This window comes from Struthio camelus, chromosome 15 (genome assembly GCF_040807025.1).
Source record: "Struthio camelus isolate bStrCam1 chromosome 15, bStrCam1.hap1, whole genome shotgun sequence".
In the NCBI taxonomy this organism is placed as follows: Eukaryota; Metazoa; Chordata; class Aves; order Struthioniformes; family Struthionidae; genus Struthio; species Struthio camelus.
The window spans coordinates 893,754-910,589 of NC_090956.1; the positions used below are offsets into that span (position 1 = coordinate 893,754).

The following is a 16,836-nucleotide window of genomic DNA, read 5'->3' on the forward strand; positions in this document are numbered from 1 at the left end:
AGCAAGCATGAAAAGCAAAGCACATCACAGAACAGTGTCAGAGCAACGGGGGCCTGGACACCGCTCTGTGCCCTGACTTGCTGCAAGGCAACTGCTGGCCTTGGCCCTCCAGCACCCTCTGCACAGAACAGACTGCCTCCCGAGATGCCTGGCTTTGCAGGAATTCCTGATCATTTTCCATTACATACAAGTATCACTTTTAACCCTAGCTTAAGCCACACATGCCAGGACTAAGCTCCACACAGAGCCCAGGCTTTAACACGCTAAACTTTAAAGCAAACACTCCAAAAGCTGCCTTTCATATTGAACACGCCATCCTTATGCAACCTGGCACGCAGCTTACCACGCACGCCAGTGAGCCTCAACCCCAGCACCAGCACGCCTGTCTGCACTCCAAGCACTCCCACACTCGGTGCTTCAAAGCCATCTCCTGGCTTCCTGCACTCCAAGGAAATTCTGGCTAGGCCATGGAATAGGAAGGAAAAGGGATAACATGCAAGCACAGTGAGGAACAACAGCAGCCTACCCTGACCTGTACTACTAGACCGCTGAACTCTAAACAAGGGAGGACTGACATTCATAGATGCAATGTACATAACTGGTACTACTTTGGATATACTCCAAGAGCCCAGGGAATGCATCTAATTTACACTTGAATTTCCAGAAAAGCAGTCTCAGATGTACACCAGCACACCCAAGGGATCTGCTCATACTTGTTTTCCTTCTGGACACAAACAAGCAACGCTTGGAGTTCACCAGCAACGAAAACCTGTAGTTCAGCAGATTTGTCCTTGCCCTGCAGCCCAGGGGACTGCTTTTTACACTGTTACAGCTTGCATTCAGCCCTCCAGCTAGACCACATGCACCCCTTCCACAGAGAGTCTTCTCCACTGCTACCTAAAGAGCCAACAGGAGACTATAGTAGGGTTTAGTCAAGGCACTTTCTTCATAAACAGTCAACATCAGCAAATACTTTCTCCACTCCAGCTCTCTGACCTGTTACCTCTGTAACAGCACTGAAATGGCCAGGCAGGGCACACTGCTGTACAGAGGCAGGTATGGTAGGCTCTCAAGGTCAGGAACCCACCAGCAGCATCTGCATTCAGCACCTCAAGCACAAATACTCTCTGGAATAACATGATTGCCTGAAATACAGGCAAGTGATCCCTCAAGGCTGTAGAATCCAGAGGTTTCAGCATTATCCATCCACTCAAACTTAATATCAAACTGATCAGGAATTATTAAATCTAAAGGACTAGATTATTCTCTGCCATACCCTTGACAATCCACCTCTATAATTAGAGATTTGTTGTTTTTTTTTTTTTTTTTTTTTGGGGGGGGGGGGGGGGGGGGAATGGGCCCAGAGCAGACCGTCTATGGAAGAGGTAGGTTTCCTGAACAGCAGACCCCACTATTGCATTGGAAAAGTCGTCATTTTCTGCTTCTTCAAGGAGGCACCAAGCTTCAGCCAGGAGACCAACCAGCCTCCACCTCCTACTGCCCATGAGGCAGGCAGGACGTTCATCTAACACACGTGGTCACAGGTCAGCCATCCCCTACGTTAGCGCTCTGCCAATTTTAGCCACAAAGTAAACACAAAGCTTTTCTTTGTAAGAAACGGGTTCAGTTGCCACCATTGCAAAGCTCAGGTTAAGTCACTGCATACTGCCAGAAACAGCAATCTTGTTTGGGATGCAACTTGTCAGCAGCGCTACACCTATGTTCTTTGGTACAGCTGCAGAGAAACAGAAAATGCTTATACAGGACTTGAACTTGTTTGAACAAAGCCTTCCACAGGACCAAGCCCCAAAAGAAGAGGGTAGTGGCACCAGGACAGACACAGATTATTGCAAGACAAGAACCAAAAAGGAAGGCTGTGACAGTGCCAGCTGCCCCTGAGGAGTACTGAGGGAGGCCAGGCATTCTGCGCTCACTCACATTATCAAACCTCCTCCCTTTCTCTAATCAGACTTTACAACAGATTTGAGAAATGAGGTTGGGCTGCTCGCTTTATCCGTCTAGAAAATAGGGTCACCAGAAGGGAGGGGTGATGCGAAAGACAGGAAAGGACTGATAAACATGTATTCTCTATCCTCTACAATAATCTGCCCACCTGCCTCAAGGCAGCAAAATAAGGGAAAACAGAAATAATCTGCTCTCATTACAGATGTGCAAGCCCCACTGACAACAGATTTACTGCCCATGCCTGCACAGGGTCCAGCATGTGCTGGTGGCTGAAACACACAGAAGAACATCAGATTCACTGAAAATCCACCTAAAACCCTCACTCTGGCTTTGAGAAAGGATTCAGCTTAGGAGCTCTTGGGCAGAAGATTCTCACTCCTTCCTGCCTTGCAATTTTTTTCCCCACTGTTTTAAGTTAACTCTGCCGGCCTGTTCTCCATTCACCAGTCACTTCTCCACTGCCATCTTGTGCCACACAAGGCTTTCAGAACAGGAGTATGCAGGTCACCCAAACGCAGTTCAGATCCTTTTGAAGTTAGCTAACCCCTGTGCTACACTGCTGCCTCAGTCCTCACAACACACTTGGTTAACGTTCACTTGGTTTTATACTTGAAAGATTCAGCGTCTGTCTCTTTGCTGATCCACAGGAGGAATCATATTGAAATCTTGAAGAATTTGGAGGGGAGAAGTTTAGCCCTGTGCAGACATGAGCTTACACAAAGCACATTTGTCCTCCTGTGACACATGACAGGTAGAGAAATTTAGTTACATCAGCAGGGATACACACATACTGCTGTTATACTTACTCAAATAATTCCAAATGCACTTAAACCACAGAACAGAGAATTCTCTCTCTTTTCCCATCCATCAAACCAGAAGGCCAGAAGGCCATGAGTAGAAGCTGAAGAGATGCACCGACTGGTGTACAATGTAACGTCCACAACAGTGCCTCTCAGGAATAAAAAAAAATCATGCACCCCGGCAGGAAGCTAGCATCTGTAATGCTGCCAAACTCAGTGGCAGCTCAGGTTACAGACAAGTGCTTACAGACCCAGCTGCAGCAGAGAAAGGCTATTTGGGGCTAGATTCGTCTCCTTGGTGCTTTAGGTATGATATTTCACTGCAAGAAACAAATTATGAAGGGAAATCCTTCTCAGGGTTCTCCCAAATACATGTTAAGGATTAAATCTTGATAACATGGCAGAAGTGGATAGTCACAGCTGTCAACCAAAGTCAATAATACCCAGTTCTTGTATTTTCCACAAAAAAAAAAAAACAAACAGCAACACTTTGAAACAAGCAATAGACCTGCAGCAAACATTAAGATCTCAGTTTAATCAAACTTCCAACAGACAAATCCCACTCTTGGAAGTCTGTTTATAAAGTCCAGATGAAACTACAACTGTTCACAAACCATCAGCACAGGGTGCTATTGTATAAAGCTAAACTTCCAGCAGAACTCACTTCTAGGTACGTAAGCCACACTCATTTGTGAGGGAAATAAAGAAAAAGGAACAGCACCATTCTGTGCTATCAGCCTAAAAGCTGAGATGATGGTGAAGTAAACCGTCCACAGTGAACACTCACCTTTGCAGCGCGCAGAGGTGCAAGCCTAACATGCTACTGCTTGGTGCTGGGTCTAACATGAGCCTGGGACATTACTGCACGCCCGGTTTATACGGAGGAAAAAAAAAGTACAAAATACTCTACAGGGACTCATAAGGACTAAAGGATACCAAGCTGCCTTCTCAATTCCTGTGCTAATTTCAATTAAACAAAACAAGATGCAAAAGCAGAAAAAAGATCTACAGAAAAGTGATCTTAATCCTCTTCAGGTATCAACCTTATACCTCTTGCTGTCCTTCAAGTGAAAGCCTAGTGAATTGTTCTTGTTGCTCCAACTGATTAAATTTAATGTTAGACCACAAAAACAGTGAACAGATCTTCTCTTGCAGATCCTGGTCTGATACCTAAACACTAGACATTCATCCACCAGATATCAGGACAAGATGGCAATGAACTAGAGAAACCTAATTTAGCTGTACTAGAAACCCACTGCACAGGAGCATCTTCTAAAGAGATGCCCGTACCATTTTCACTAGCTTACATTTTACTAGCCTAGATCACAGATGCTCTCATAATCTGTTCTCTCTTTAGCATCATTAAACATTCTTCAGCTGAATACTGCAGCACAGGATCCCACTCCCACTAACTGCATTACAATTCTTAAACTTCTGTTAGTTTCACACAAGACCAATTTCTTCATCAGAATAGCATGCATTTTCTTATTTTTAAGAAAGCCCTAAGCTGACCCATCCTATGGCACTTACAAGGCACTCCGCGCTGTTGCATACGAGCGGGGCCAGCAGTAAGTCTCAGAGACTACTGCTTTGACAGACCCACCTCTACACCCTCCAGAACAGACCACTTTCTTACCACTGATCTGAAGCAGGCCCTGAGCCCCCTCCTGCAGAGCCTGCCTCTCCGGTTCACCAGGAGACACAAACCTGACTGTAGCACAGCTGCAGGGACAACACGCAGAGCAATCTAACCTGGCTTCACCGTGGGCCCTGCTTTGAGTGAGAGGGTGGGGGCTGGAGCCACTGCCCTCCAGAGGTCCCTTCCAATCCAAATTACTTAATGATTTTATAAACTCCATGGTCACAGCTGTCAGTCAGGTATTGCTCATAGGAGTCAGCAGGGTATCTAGAATTAAGAAAAATTTTAAAAACATCCAAAACCCCCTAAACAAAAGCAAGTGAAGTTTGATGTTCACAGAGGCTATGTTTAGCTGAACGCACCAAAACAAAGGTGTAGAGAAGAATTTAAGAGACACGTACGTATAAACTTCCTTTGCAAACTTTACCTTTGTTTAAAAACAAACACACAACACATTGAAAATTAAATTTGGCCCTTGAATTAATGTGTCATGTTCCAAACCAAAAAAAAAAAAACCACCAAACATTTAAGTGCGAAGCAGAGCTTTTAGCCCAGCTTTACGTGCTTTTGTTAATACACGCTTACTCTGGAATTGCTACCTATACCTCCACAGTAATATATTTGCCTTTGAATAGTCTCATTCATCTTTCTCTTCGTGCACAGAGTTTGGTTAGGGTTCCAAGGCTATAATGTCTAGTAGCGGCAAAGGAGGAGGGTAGCTGATTTTTCTCAGCAATGAGCTGGCCAAAGAGGGCCAGGAGAAAGAGAGGTGCTTAAAAATAATAATAATAATAATACAGTTTATGGTGTTCTCTAAGATATAAAAAGGTATGATATCATCATGCTGGCATATAACACTTTTTGGCAGGCACGTTAAAAGAGTGGGCTGCCTTATCTGGTCTAGTTTGCTTTAGCTAAGTTCACCAACAGGTGCTACTGCCACACTAAGTCCTACTTTAGACGGAGTTTAAGATAAAAAAGGTCCTTAGAATTGCTAGAAGGAAATGAATCCGGTATTTCAAGAGGAGGGGAAAAAGGGGGGGGGGGGTGCAGGTGGAAGGCTTTCTGTATGGAAACAGACATAACTAAGGACTTCAGGAATCCAGGCTGACATTTCTTATCTCCTCTCTCCCAGCGCCACCTGCGCATCACTCCAGTTCTAAAGCCTTGCTGGTTTTACCAACGCAGGTTCCTGATGGGCTGTCATCCTGGGGTAATGGCACAACCCTGTAACACTCCACACCGTAAAAGAGAAAACCCCAGGGATCAGCAACAGCCACATGCCTGGGCTGTTGCATTTCCATTCCCCATCTCCAAAAGCGCTGCTCTGGTTTCCTCTACACTTCTGCAGTCTGAGTGGACCAAGGATAAAGAGCTGCCTGTGGAGACGGATCACAAGACATTGGAAGTGATTCAGGAAGTACTACAGAATATCAGATGCAATTCCCTCACAAGAGGCTTTGCTACAACAACACTCCAGCAATAGCAGCATGTTCCCAACATTACTCATGCTTCCTGCCATCACTGCTACAAGTGGATTTGTTATTACTTAAACCTTTGCATCTGCTGCTCTGTGAAATGTTATGTGCCTTCCTCCCAACACATTGAGATGCAGTGGCAGCAAAGCAATCCATGAATGACAAGCAAGGTAGGGAGGAGAAGCATCAGACGCGCAGCAAAGAACACTCAGTACTAAGGAGCAAAATTAAATCTAAAGTGAGAGATAAAGGTGCTGACTCAAATAACAAACAATTTAACAATTTGAGAAAAATGCCAGAAACACTGGAAGTGCAGTCTGCTGAGAACGAGATGGCTTAGCAATGGCACACAGCCCTGCTCCCTTCCATGGCCCCAAATACAGCCTTCTCTTCAGTAGGCTCAGGGCAGCAGGCTATGAAGACTATCAGTACGGATCCCTACAACTCTATACAACAGACAGGGCTGCAGCCACTGCTCACAAGCCAAACTGGCTACTTTGGAACAGTTCCACCAAGATTTAATGGGAGACAAAACCAAGTGAGCAAGCGTCTCCCTGTTAAGCAGGGCCCACCCAGAACCTCTACGTATTTTCTGAGACTCCGCTTCTGAAGCGGCAGCTGCAACGCTCCCATCTGCATGCGCCAGGTCTCCTGCCCTTGCTAGGAAGTATGCTCCTGGCCTTGTTCAGTGCAGGTCTGAATTAGTTCCACTTAGACTGTATTAATGCAATTAGATGACATCAGTGCCATTCCACAGATGCTCAGGCAGCAATCTCGGTCTGACAAGGCCACAAAGGCAACACCCCCTCACCGAGACCCAGGAACACTGACGGGCAGTGTGAAGGATACCTGCTCAGCCAGCCAGTCTAAACCCAGGCTGCAGAAAGATTACTTTCCATGAAGCCATGTATCAGTCAAAATATAACCTCAAACTTTCTCTCCTCCTTTCCTGACCAAGTGACAGGAGACAGTACTCATTTCCTCACTTTGCTGGCCTCCTGGGTTATGCTGAACCCACTGCAGTAACACAACAGCAGTTTGCAGCTGGCTGAAAAGAGAGAGTTAGAAACCATCAGTTTAAAAAACACAAACAAAGACACTTCACAGAAAAACAAAAACTCCACACATTTACCAAATCCCCATATCCTTTAATCCCCTGCCCCTAATCTGGCTCCCCTGTAAGTATCGGAGGCACATCTGAACAGCCTGCACCACCGGAGGTTAGCAGGAACAAGTCAAAGTGGTTTTGGTACAGCCTTCAGCTCTGAGCCCAAGGAGCGGTTGAGGCCCCTGAAGCTCCTTCCTGACATGTTTCCATGACCGTACAACAGGGCATTTCCAGCCCCCTTCCTCAGCACAGCCCCATAAGAGGGTTAGACAGAAGGAACAAAATCTTCCCTTCCATCAGGTCTGTATGCCCAGATGCACGAATACATGCATGCAGATACACATATGTACAACCACCATGAATGAAAGCAGCATCACTAAAAGAGGGAGGAGGAAAAAAAAAATCATACTTTCACATCTATTGTGTACACAGATTTAAACCCCTAATGCAAGCACCCTATAAACAAACAAGTCCCCACTTATCCATAAAGCACAGTTATGACAAAGATGCATCATCATATATCTATTAGCACACTGAAAGTTCAATAATCATTCATCTATTGCTCTAAATAGAAGCAATAAATCCAAATACAGTTGGATTACCGGCCTCTCCTTTGCTGCTGTTATTCTTCTAGATCACAAAGGCAACTAAAGGAAAAATGTCAACCTGCTATTTTCCAGTGTGCCTCTGGCAGGAAACAGCTGTGGAAAGGTTTTTGTGTAGGAACGGATGAAGCCAGCTCATTAGAGCCCTGACACAATGCCACACGTGTGAGCAGGAAAGAACAGCTATTCTTTGTCTTTCATTGAACATCATAAAGTTATTCTAGGGCAGAGTTTTTTTGTTTTTTTTTTTTTCCTAATTCCACAGACAATTCTGTTTTTGGGAGACTTCTCTAGCAGACATCTCTCATACAGTGCAATAATCTAAATGACTCCTTCCACTCATACACAAATACATAGCATTTTTCCCCTGTGAAGTGAGATATTCTCTTTTGGGGAACGAATCATCTGGGGAAAAGTGCAGTTTAGATCTTCCGTTCATCCCCAAACCCGGAAACAAAGACAAGGCTAACAGTGACCCTTGGTCCAGGTGAAAATGAAAAGAGCCAAGCTGCCAACACTGACCATTACGCTCTTTCCTGGCCAGGGACCTGCTGCACACTGCCTCTAACAAGTCTTGAACGCTGGAAACCACGTAGACAAGTTGTTCAGCTGCTACAGGGTACACATACAGGGGAAAAACAAATAGGAAGACTAAATGCAATGCCACTATGCACATGCAGGAAACAAGGAGGAAGACAGCAGAAAGACTAAGAGACAATCCCAACAACAGAACAGGGTACAATCACAGCAGAAGGTGGTGCTAGTGTAGAGGTTGGGAAACCCAGAAACAAGTGAGAAAGAAGTAAGAATAAAGCAGAAGACAAGGCAAGAGCATCATAGCACGCACAGTCTAGTAACCTACTAATTAATACAACATCAGACTTTTGTGCTTGATACAGGTTTCCAGCATGAGTTCAACTCTTAAGTCTGAGGGAAGGGACAAGTAAAACAACTGGAAATAGTGGAATTTGCCAAAGGGGGCTCAGCATTCATGAACAGATGCCGAATGAGGCATCTGATCTGATCTGTAGTCTCAGGTCAAGCCTGGAGAAACCTACCTTGAACAAACTTTCAGATGTTGACAAACACGAGACAAATTCTACCTTTCCTGAAACAGGAGACAGCAGTCACACTGAGAAAGGCTCTCATTTCCCCTTTAAAATATATCAGCTGGATTGGGATGGTGTTTGGAGAAGACGCCAGATCATAACACCCTCATTAGTTCTTCTCAAAATGCTAGTCCTGGACTTTTAAAGGAGTATGGAACAAGGATGCATTTCTAACAGTCTCACATCTCCTACCAACCCTGTTGGAAGGTTTTCTGAGCCAACATTACCAGATTATTTTTTCAAAAGAAATCAAAGACTAAATTTCACTAGTTTTCTAGCTCTCCCTGAATGAGAATAGAAGCACATATCCTCATCAAAGGAAGCTTGTTTTTAAAAAATAAGCATTCCCATAGCAACCCTAACAAATTCAGAACTATCTTCCTGTTCAAAGGGCAGGGACCTCTTTCCATGTTTAGACAGCTTTTAGATGCTGCACCACAATACATTTTCTGCTTTAAGTAATTGCTTGCTCTGCACGCTTCAGAGTTCCCTCACCCGGGCCAGGGCTGGCGCTGTAGTCGAGTTACCATCCCACACAAACACCAGCATTAGCACAGAGGCAAACACTCAACAACCCACCATCAAGGATTTGGGAGTTCACTGAAAGACAACCTACATGGTGTCTGGATGAGCGCGCAAGGCTCTGTTTTCTCCGACACTGCTTGGCTTGCAGCATGCTCAGCTCATCACTGGCTGCTCAGAGGTGTTCGTGGACCCTTCCTCCTGCCCAGCCCCAAGACAGGGTGCTTGTTAACCCTGGACTTGCACAACTCTCCATCTGGCTGTGCTTTGCTACAGGAGTCTCAGTGGCAGAGAGGAGAATTTTAAAGAAAGCATGTCCATCAAGGCAGCCAGGGCTGAGATGAAAGCACCTGTCCTTTCCCGCTCTGCTCACAAGTACACTGGTAGGTACCGGGACTCCTTCATAGCTGCTGGGCGAGGCTTCTGGCCAGACGGTGTCAGGCACATCTCCCCAAAGGAGAAAGCAAAAGCTTTCCTGGCAGAAAGCCATCTCTAGAGGCTTGTGCGGAACAGAACTGAGCACAACAGAGCATTTGCCTTCCATGGGAGGAGCACAGCCCTTTATTATTCCACTTTAAAACAAAAAACAAAACCAAGAAAACTGCAGTAGAATTCAGTGCCCCAAGAACACGGGAGGTTCTCAGCCCATGTTTAACAAGCCCATACAAGAAGCATTATCCTACTGGCTTTGTGCCCCAAATCCGTCCAGCATTAACAACTACCTTCACCCCTCCAGTTTGAAGTCTTAGCAGTCCTAATTATTATTTTTAGCACAAAAGAAAAAAAGTGAAGTTTGTCAAGGCTACACTATACACAGTCATTCTGCCAAGCTAATTTTCTAGTCAGTTACGGCAAAGGCGAAAGGGTGCTGTGCACATAATTCTCTGCATTAAACACAGAAGCATTCAGCGCAGGCAGAGCGCTTCCCTTTCCCTGGGAACTCTCACAGAACTCTTTTTCCCAAAGACAAGACTGAAGCATAGTAAAAACACACAGAGGGCACATCGCCTGGGCCACCGCTAATCAGCGGTCTCTTCGACATGGGAAATGGACCCAGGACACAAAAGGTGGGTTGTTATGTGCTGTTTTCCCAAACAGAAATGCTTCGCAGGAATGCGGTCATGCCTGCCAGAAGGCGCAGTCGGAAATCGGCTGCTAACTGCTGTCAGCACCTAATTAAAGTATTCCTCCTCATAACAGTAAAAATACAATTTTGTTCCACAATAAGACCTTGTTTTCCTAGCACGCTAATTGTTTAGTAGTTGAAGGGAGATAACGGAACGATCAGTGGGATGCAAAAGAACCAGGAATTGGGGAGTGGGGGAAATTCAAAAAACGTGAAGCGGTTCAGTGAAGGATATCGTGGACAGACTCCAAGGCTGGGGCTCAGGAACCAAAACCTTCTGCCCCAACTATAAATCAATTCTTCTGTCTCAGCCTCACGGCTCAAGTTAGAGCACAGGCCTCCTCAGGCTGGGATCTTATCTCTGGTGCTTACCCAAGCCTCCCAGTGCATTTTAAGGATGCTGCAAACAAGTTCACTGACACAATCACATGCAGAAGAGTTAATTAAAACAGTGCTTTGCCAGAGGTCATGTGTTCAAATGGAAATTTGAAATGGGTTTACTTCCAAGCAAACACAGCTATTTCTAAATGCCGACTTGCAAAGCAGGGCATGGAACAACACATAGATCCAATTAAGCTTCATAAGAACATGCATTTTCTCACCCATTCCATAAGTTGCCAGACATGACATGATTTTATACTTTCAGCATTTAAGTGTTTGTGGAGGTGGTGTAGAAATCAAGATTTCAGAGTTCAGAACACAGACAATATGCTTTAGCAGTGACACAGTCAACCTTCCAGCCCTACACAGGGTCCTAACAGCCAGCCTTTCAGGGCTATCAGACCACCGCTCAGCTGCAAGGTTGCTTTACATTGATTTCTCCTCCATTTCCTCCCCCCCTTCCCTTTGCCATTCCCTCCACTTGTTTCAGTGGTATCTGTGGATGAACAGCTACACTGCATTTGCTTTCCTCTGCTGCAGAATTCCCTTTACAAACCAGTGAATCCATCCTCCTGGCTTTTCAGCTTGGCTTTCTAATCCTGCTGGATTTCTTCTTTCACACAGAGACACAGAAAAAGGGCATAAAGGGCGGACGGTTCTGCTCGCAGCAGAAATATTCGAGGAACAAGCAGTTGACACTGTCCAGAGTAAAAGTAACTGGCCACTGGGCTAGACACAGAGAGCAACATAATTAAAGACTACCTACGAGATCCCATTTCAGATATGCTTCGCTGATGGATGCAATTATAAGCCTCTATGAGTAAAAGGGCTTCCAGCTAACAGCTGTGTGTGCAGGACTAAAGACTTCCAAAGCCCAAATCAGACCAGGCAACCCCATGCTAAGAACTGCTGCCATTTAATCTACAAGGAAGTAGTAGATAAACAGTGATTATGTCAGTACTTCACAGCAATCACTTCATAATTCTAGAGGCGTTATTTATTAATTCACAAGGAAATGACAGTTTACAGACTGCTTGCCTCAACAGCAATATTTACACTAAAATTGTTTCCAAAACATGTGCACCTTGAAACCTTAAGATTTATGCATAACTACTATTAAATATTACTCATAAAACAGGTGAAAAAAGTAGAAGCAGCACCATTACCCCAGCACCCTGCTCTACTAACAGGGAGTCATTCTGGGTTCAGATCTAATTCTGATAGTCCAAATAAATCAAGATCATATGATTTTGCTGTTTGCTGCATATGCTACAGAGCATAAAAATATTGTAGTCTTCATCTTATAGAAGAATCATCAACACAGTAGTTCTAGCATATAAACGGTCCTGACAAATACTAACACACTTCAGCATGCAACTAACTTCAGCTATGAAGAAAGTCTCAGAACAGAACGTTGCTTCATCATCCACAGAAAATCGAAACTCCCAGGAAGATGAGTTAGAGGAGTTTGGATAAGGCTGTATAAAATGATTTTTTTTCAAGCCCAATTAGTTTAAATAAAATCCCTCTTACTTAAGACCCTACCAGCAGCTTTGAATGTCTTAAACTGATTTCCTATCACAAAGTACATCCTCTCCACATTATCTGACACTCTCAGCAACTTTGCAGGGAGAAAGGGACAGTTCCCTGGAAAAAAAACAAGCCTGAAGCACAGCTACTGCTTGTACAATAGCTGTTTGTTGCTGTTGTCACATCATCACAAAGGGGAAAGAGGAAGCACAAGCTGCAAAATATTGGCCTTAGTTATGAAAGCAGCAGCTCTGTTTAGGCAGGAAAACAAAAACCACTGAGCAATCAGGAGAAAACAATTGTTAAAACAAACTGCACAAGAGGATTGGAGCAATAGAAAAAGAATCACCCAAAGCAGAAGGGAGGGGGGAAAAACAAAAACAAATAAACAGAAAAACTATGACCTCTGCCATAATGTCTCCTTAAGCTCTCCCTAGGAAGCCCTGCATGGTGCTCCCTGACACTCCCGGTTCCAGGGTTTCTCCCTGAGGAGCCCTATCAGTCTGCTTCCACATCTCAATCAAGTCCTTTCCTGCTCTTTTCTTTCTACTACAGCCTTCTAGATCTCCTACTTCCCCGGCCCCTTCCCACTTCTCCCCAACTTCTCCCCAACTCTTAAGTGCTTGTGGGAGAGGTGGCTCACCGTGGCCACCCTTCCTTCCTCCTACTTCAGTTTCTCTCATACTCCATATGAAACAAAACACGCACACACATATGCAGTCAACACTTCAATTACAGGAAAATCACAGGATACATACAACTTATACAGCACTTTTACTTCAATCAGAGAGCACAAACATTTTCAAAGTCTTCCTCGTTTCCTTTCCGCAGGAGATCCTTACCTTGGGGACAGGCCACTGCAAACAATCTAAGGAGTGCTCTGCACCCATCTGATCTGCCTGCCAGGGATTCAAACCAAGACAGCTGCACAAGCACCTCAAATAAAGGTGCAGAGCAAAAATCACTGACTTCAAAAAAAAAATGCTCAAAATCACCTGGCTGTCAGAGAGAAACCTTAGTGTCTGAAAAGCAGGAACTGGCAGAGAGAGACTCTCGCGTTTCAAGTAGATCTGACCAAAGATGATACGCTACTTTCTAGCTATGTGAACCTTTCATCTCTCCTCACTAGAGATTAGCTCTTGCAAGGCTACCTCTTGGCCCTCCAATTACAAGATAAACCATTTTACACAAACCACTTGTTTTAATTGGATTTCTCATATATAGCAGCAGGGCTACATGATTCATGAACCGTAGGCTGGATAATTTCTTGAAGATCAGCCTAAAAAAAAAAAAACAAAAAACAAAAAAAGAGAAACGCTTCAAAGACTACCAAGATAAAACAGTTAAGGGCAAAGAGTATCTAAAAATTTGCCTACTCAAAGGTCTCTGTCCACAAGGACTCAGAGAGGCTGTTTCTTCAAGAGTAACTTCTTCTACCCCAGGAAAAAAGCCTACAGATATAACAATCAGCAAGAGTACAGGTTTCATCTTTTATCTTAAAATACACTTGGCACCTGCAAATAAACATTTTCCATCACAGAGAAAGACAATCAGGAACTGTCTTCATCCAACTACACTTAGTGCCAAAAAAACAAACCAACCCACCCATGGATTTCTTAGCATGGTGGCTAAAAAGCTTTTCAAGTACCAAATAAGTATTACTGGCAAGTTGGATTGAAAGTGTAAAATTACCTTCCTGAAAACACTTTTCACTCTTAATAAAATCAAAAGAGAGAAAAAAAAATAAGATTGAATGTTCCCTAGCTATCCGGAAGGAGCTTTGAGAGATGTTTTTCTCATTTTGGGGGGAAGGGGGAGTTTCCAGACTGAAAATGCCAATCTTCACCTTTCTCAAACATAAGCCTGTTGCTTATACCTTTAAATTAACTGTGCAAATCTGCTGGTGAAGACAATTTTAATTAAGAATAGTGAGTTTAATAATAGGTTCAGGCTACCTAACTGTCTTCAAAGGCATTAATTTACCATTAAAAGTAATTGAGCCTTGTAAGGAAATAGCCGAGTACTTGACATAATGATAAAGTCATTCAGAATAAGATATAGGCCTGTTGATATTGTGCAGCTATGAATAGGACCTACTTGGACAAGATCTCCCACAGCAAGATGCTTTTTAAAACCTCCAGGGGACTTGACAGGTAGAAGATTGATGTGTTCCAGCTATATCAACAAAGAGTAGAAAAGCACTCACTTACTGTTAGTGAGATTCTGAGAATAAGCAAAGAAAGTTCCACTATTTTAAAAAAAACTTGGAACATGGCCTTAATTTAATCTACATATCTCTGTTTCTCTTCCTCTTTCTGTCACTCTTATCCAAACACCTCTACCTCAGGCCTTCATAAATAGCATTTCTTGGCCTAAAAACTGGTCTACTTTCCCCTTTGATTTTACCAATTGCAGAGGTAAAAGATAATTCTACTCTCTCAACTTTTTGTTCCTTTTTTCCATAAACTATCATGATTATAAAGACTATTACCGCAAGTTCAGGACACAAAGAGCTTTCAAAATACAAGTTTTGCTGGCTATCAATATCAAGCAGTCAAAAGAAATAGTTTAATAGTTTTTAATAAAATAGTCAAAAGTCAATAGTTTATGTAGATGCCATATAATAGATGTTTTAAGCTGTTAGTTACTCGTGAGAAATTTTCTCTGTCAGAAAGCACCTAGCACAGTGAAGCAACAATGAAAAAGGGAAGTGCCCACCAGTACCTCCAGGAGCTCTACCAGCAATGAACAGTTCTGTCCTCTCCAGAGAGGACACTCGCCCTCGTCAAAAGGCAAACAGCCAGGCTCCCCAAAAAACAGAATGCATACAGCAGCAGGACTACAATTAAAAGGCAAGCCTGGATATAACAGCCTGGAAACAGGCAAGAGAAGCAAAGGGATGAGGTGCTGACCGCAGATCAGTCTGAGCAACCGAGGATCCCAAAGACTGCTGACATCTCAGATGAGTCTCCAGAGATACCCTACTCACAAGCGCAGCAGAGCAGGCTGTTGACACCTGTCTTCTACAGGGTGGCAGCACAGGACAAACAGCCATCCCATCAGCGGACAGACACCAGGAGAGAGCACAGCATGCTGGTACCTGCGGTCTTTGCTGCAGACTGTTTCAAGTGAAGGCAACAAGAACTCCAGAACTTATGAACTATGTTCTTGGCCGTATTTTTGATAATATCTGTGCATCCCTTCTTCAACACATTCTGCAAAATAACTGAACAGTTTTATATACAAGCAATTACTGTATTTTTAATAATAAAACTTAACAATATTCTTGCTCCTTCGAGAAGCAAGGTAGGCTTGGATAATGTTTTAGAACAATCTTGTCTGATCATCCCATCCAAAAGTGTTCTAGGGTGTTTTTAAACTATAGGTCCAAAGTTCATGTCCTCTACAAAAAAAATTTCCCCCAGGAAATTCTTGGGGTGAACATAATGACTATTGAGAGGCATAGTGTTGTCCAGCCATTCAGGGTAGGAGCCAGGGAAGGAAAGCTTGTCCAAACTGCATGGTGTTATATATGTTTAGGTAGGCAGAACGCTACCATACTAAACCAGAGGTGGTAAAGACTAGGAAGCTACGCTCTCTCACTCCTGCAAGTTATTCACAAACTGTTAGAAGCTTGAGTTGAATTTAAATGAAACTTTGAGAAGGACGGTCTTATTCAGTGGCTTTCTTCCTCTGCTTTTTACAGAGCCAGAACTTCTGGAAGTTAAAACTAATTCCTGTTGCCTTGCCTTAATACTGTAAGATAAAAGGTATGAAACAGTAAAATTGATGCTTAAAAAAAAAAATCAGAATGGTTACCCAACTTTTAAAAGAACCTCAGCAACAAGCACACAGGCAGATGACAGGCAGACCCTCGATCTTACACAGGTGGCAAGAGTGGAGGCCACCTTGATTGACAGTTTGAACTTTGATACTGTCAGTTAACCAGATACTCAAAACTCGAAGACAGCTATCTGGTTTATTTTAAAGGATGTTTGGAAGCTAGAATAGCTTTCTAGAACTACTAAACATAGCTGATAAGGCTAGAGAGGTATTTGTCATACTGGAACCATGCTCTGTATCTGATCCAGAAAAAAAACCCTACTACCTATAACTTGTTCAGAAGTTGTGCATACAGAATCACTAATACGAAGTCTCACAAGCCCTATATGTTGAGCCTATACTGTAAAAATCACTACTGCAATTGTGCACTTGCACCAGCAGTTAAGTGCTCAGACCAGCAATAAAAACCCTGCCCTATTCTGACCAAGGAGGCGCACAGCTTGCGACGCTCTGTGCCGCACTGAGGAAGACCCGCTCTTGCGTGCTCGTGATTACAGGTGGGAGATGCCTTTCTTGCAACAACACACGAGAACCTAATTCTGCAAACGCACCAATTTAGTGAGAAACCACGAGCCTTACCATCCTGAAGTCAAAGAGAGAGGGGAACAAGGGAAGATAAATACTGTTACAGGCGGCTCAGTGAAGAGGAGGGCTACGCTACTCAACTCCTCCGTGCCCCGCTTTCTCACCTAAAAGAGGCGACGCGTTTTCCCCCGTCAGAGCTCCAAGG

The 16,836-nt window shown here is 43.8% G+C and overlaps 1 protein-coding gene across 4 annotated transcripts in view; it reads right to left on the minus strand.

The window, feature by feature from the left end:
- Positions 1-16,836, minus strand: part of USP31 (ubiquitin specific peptidase 31) — a 42,856-nt gene that overhangs the window by 25,151 nt on the left and 869 nt on the right. The gene's annotated exons all lie outside the window — the stretch shown is intronic.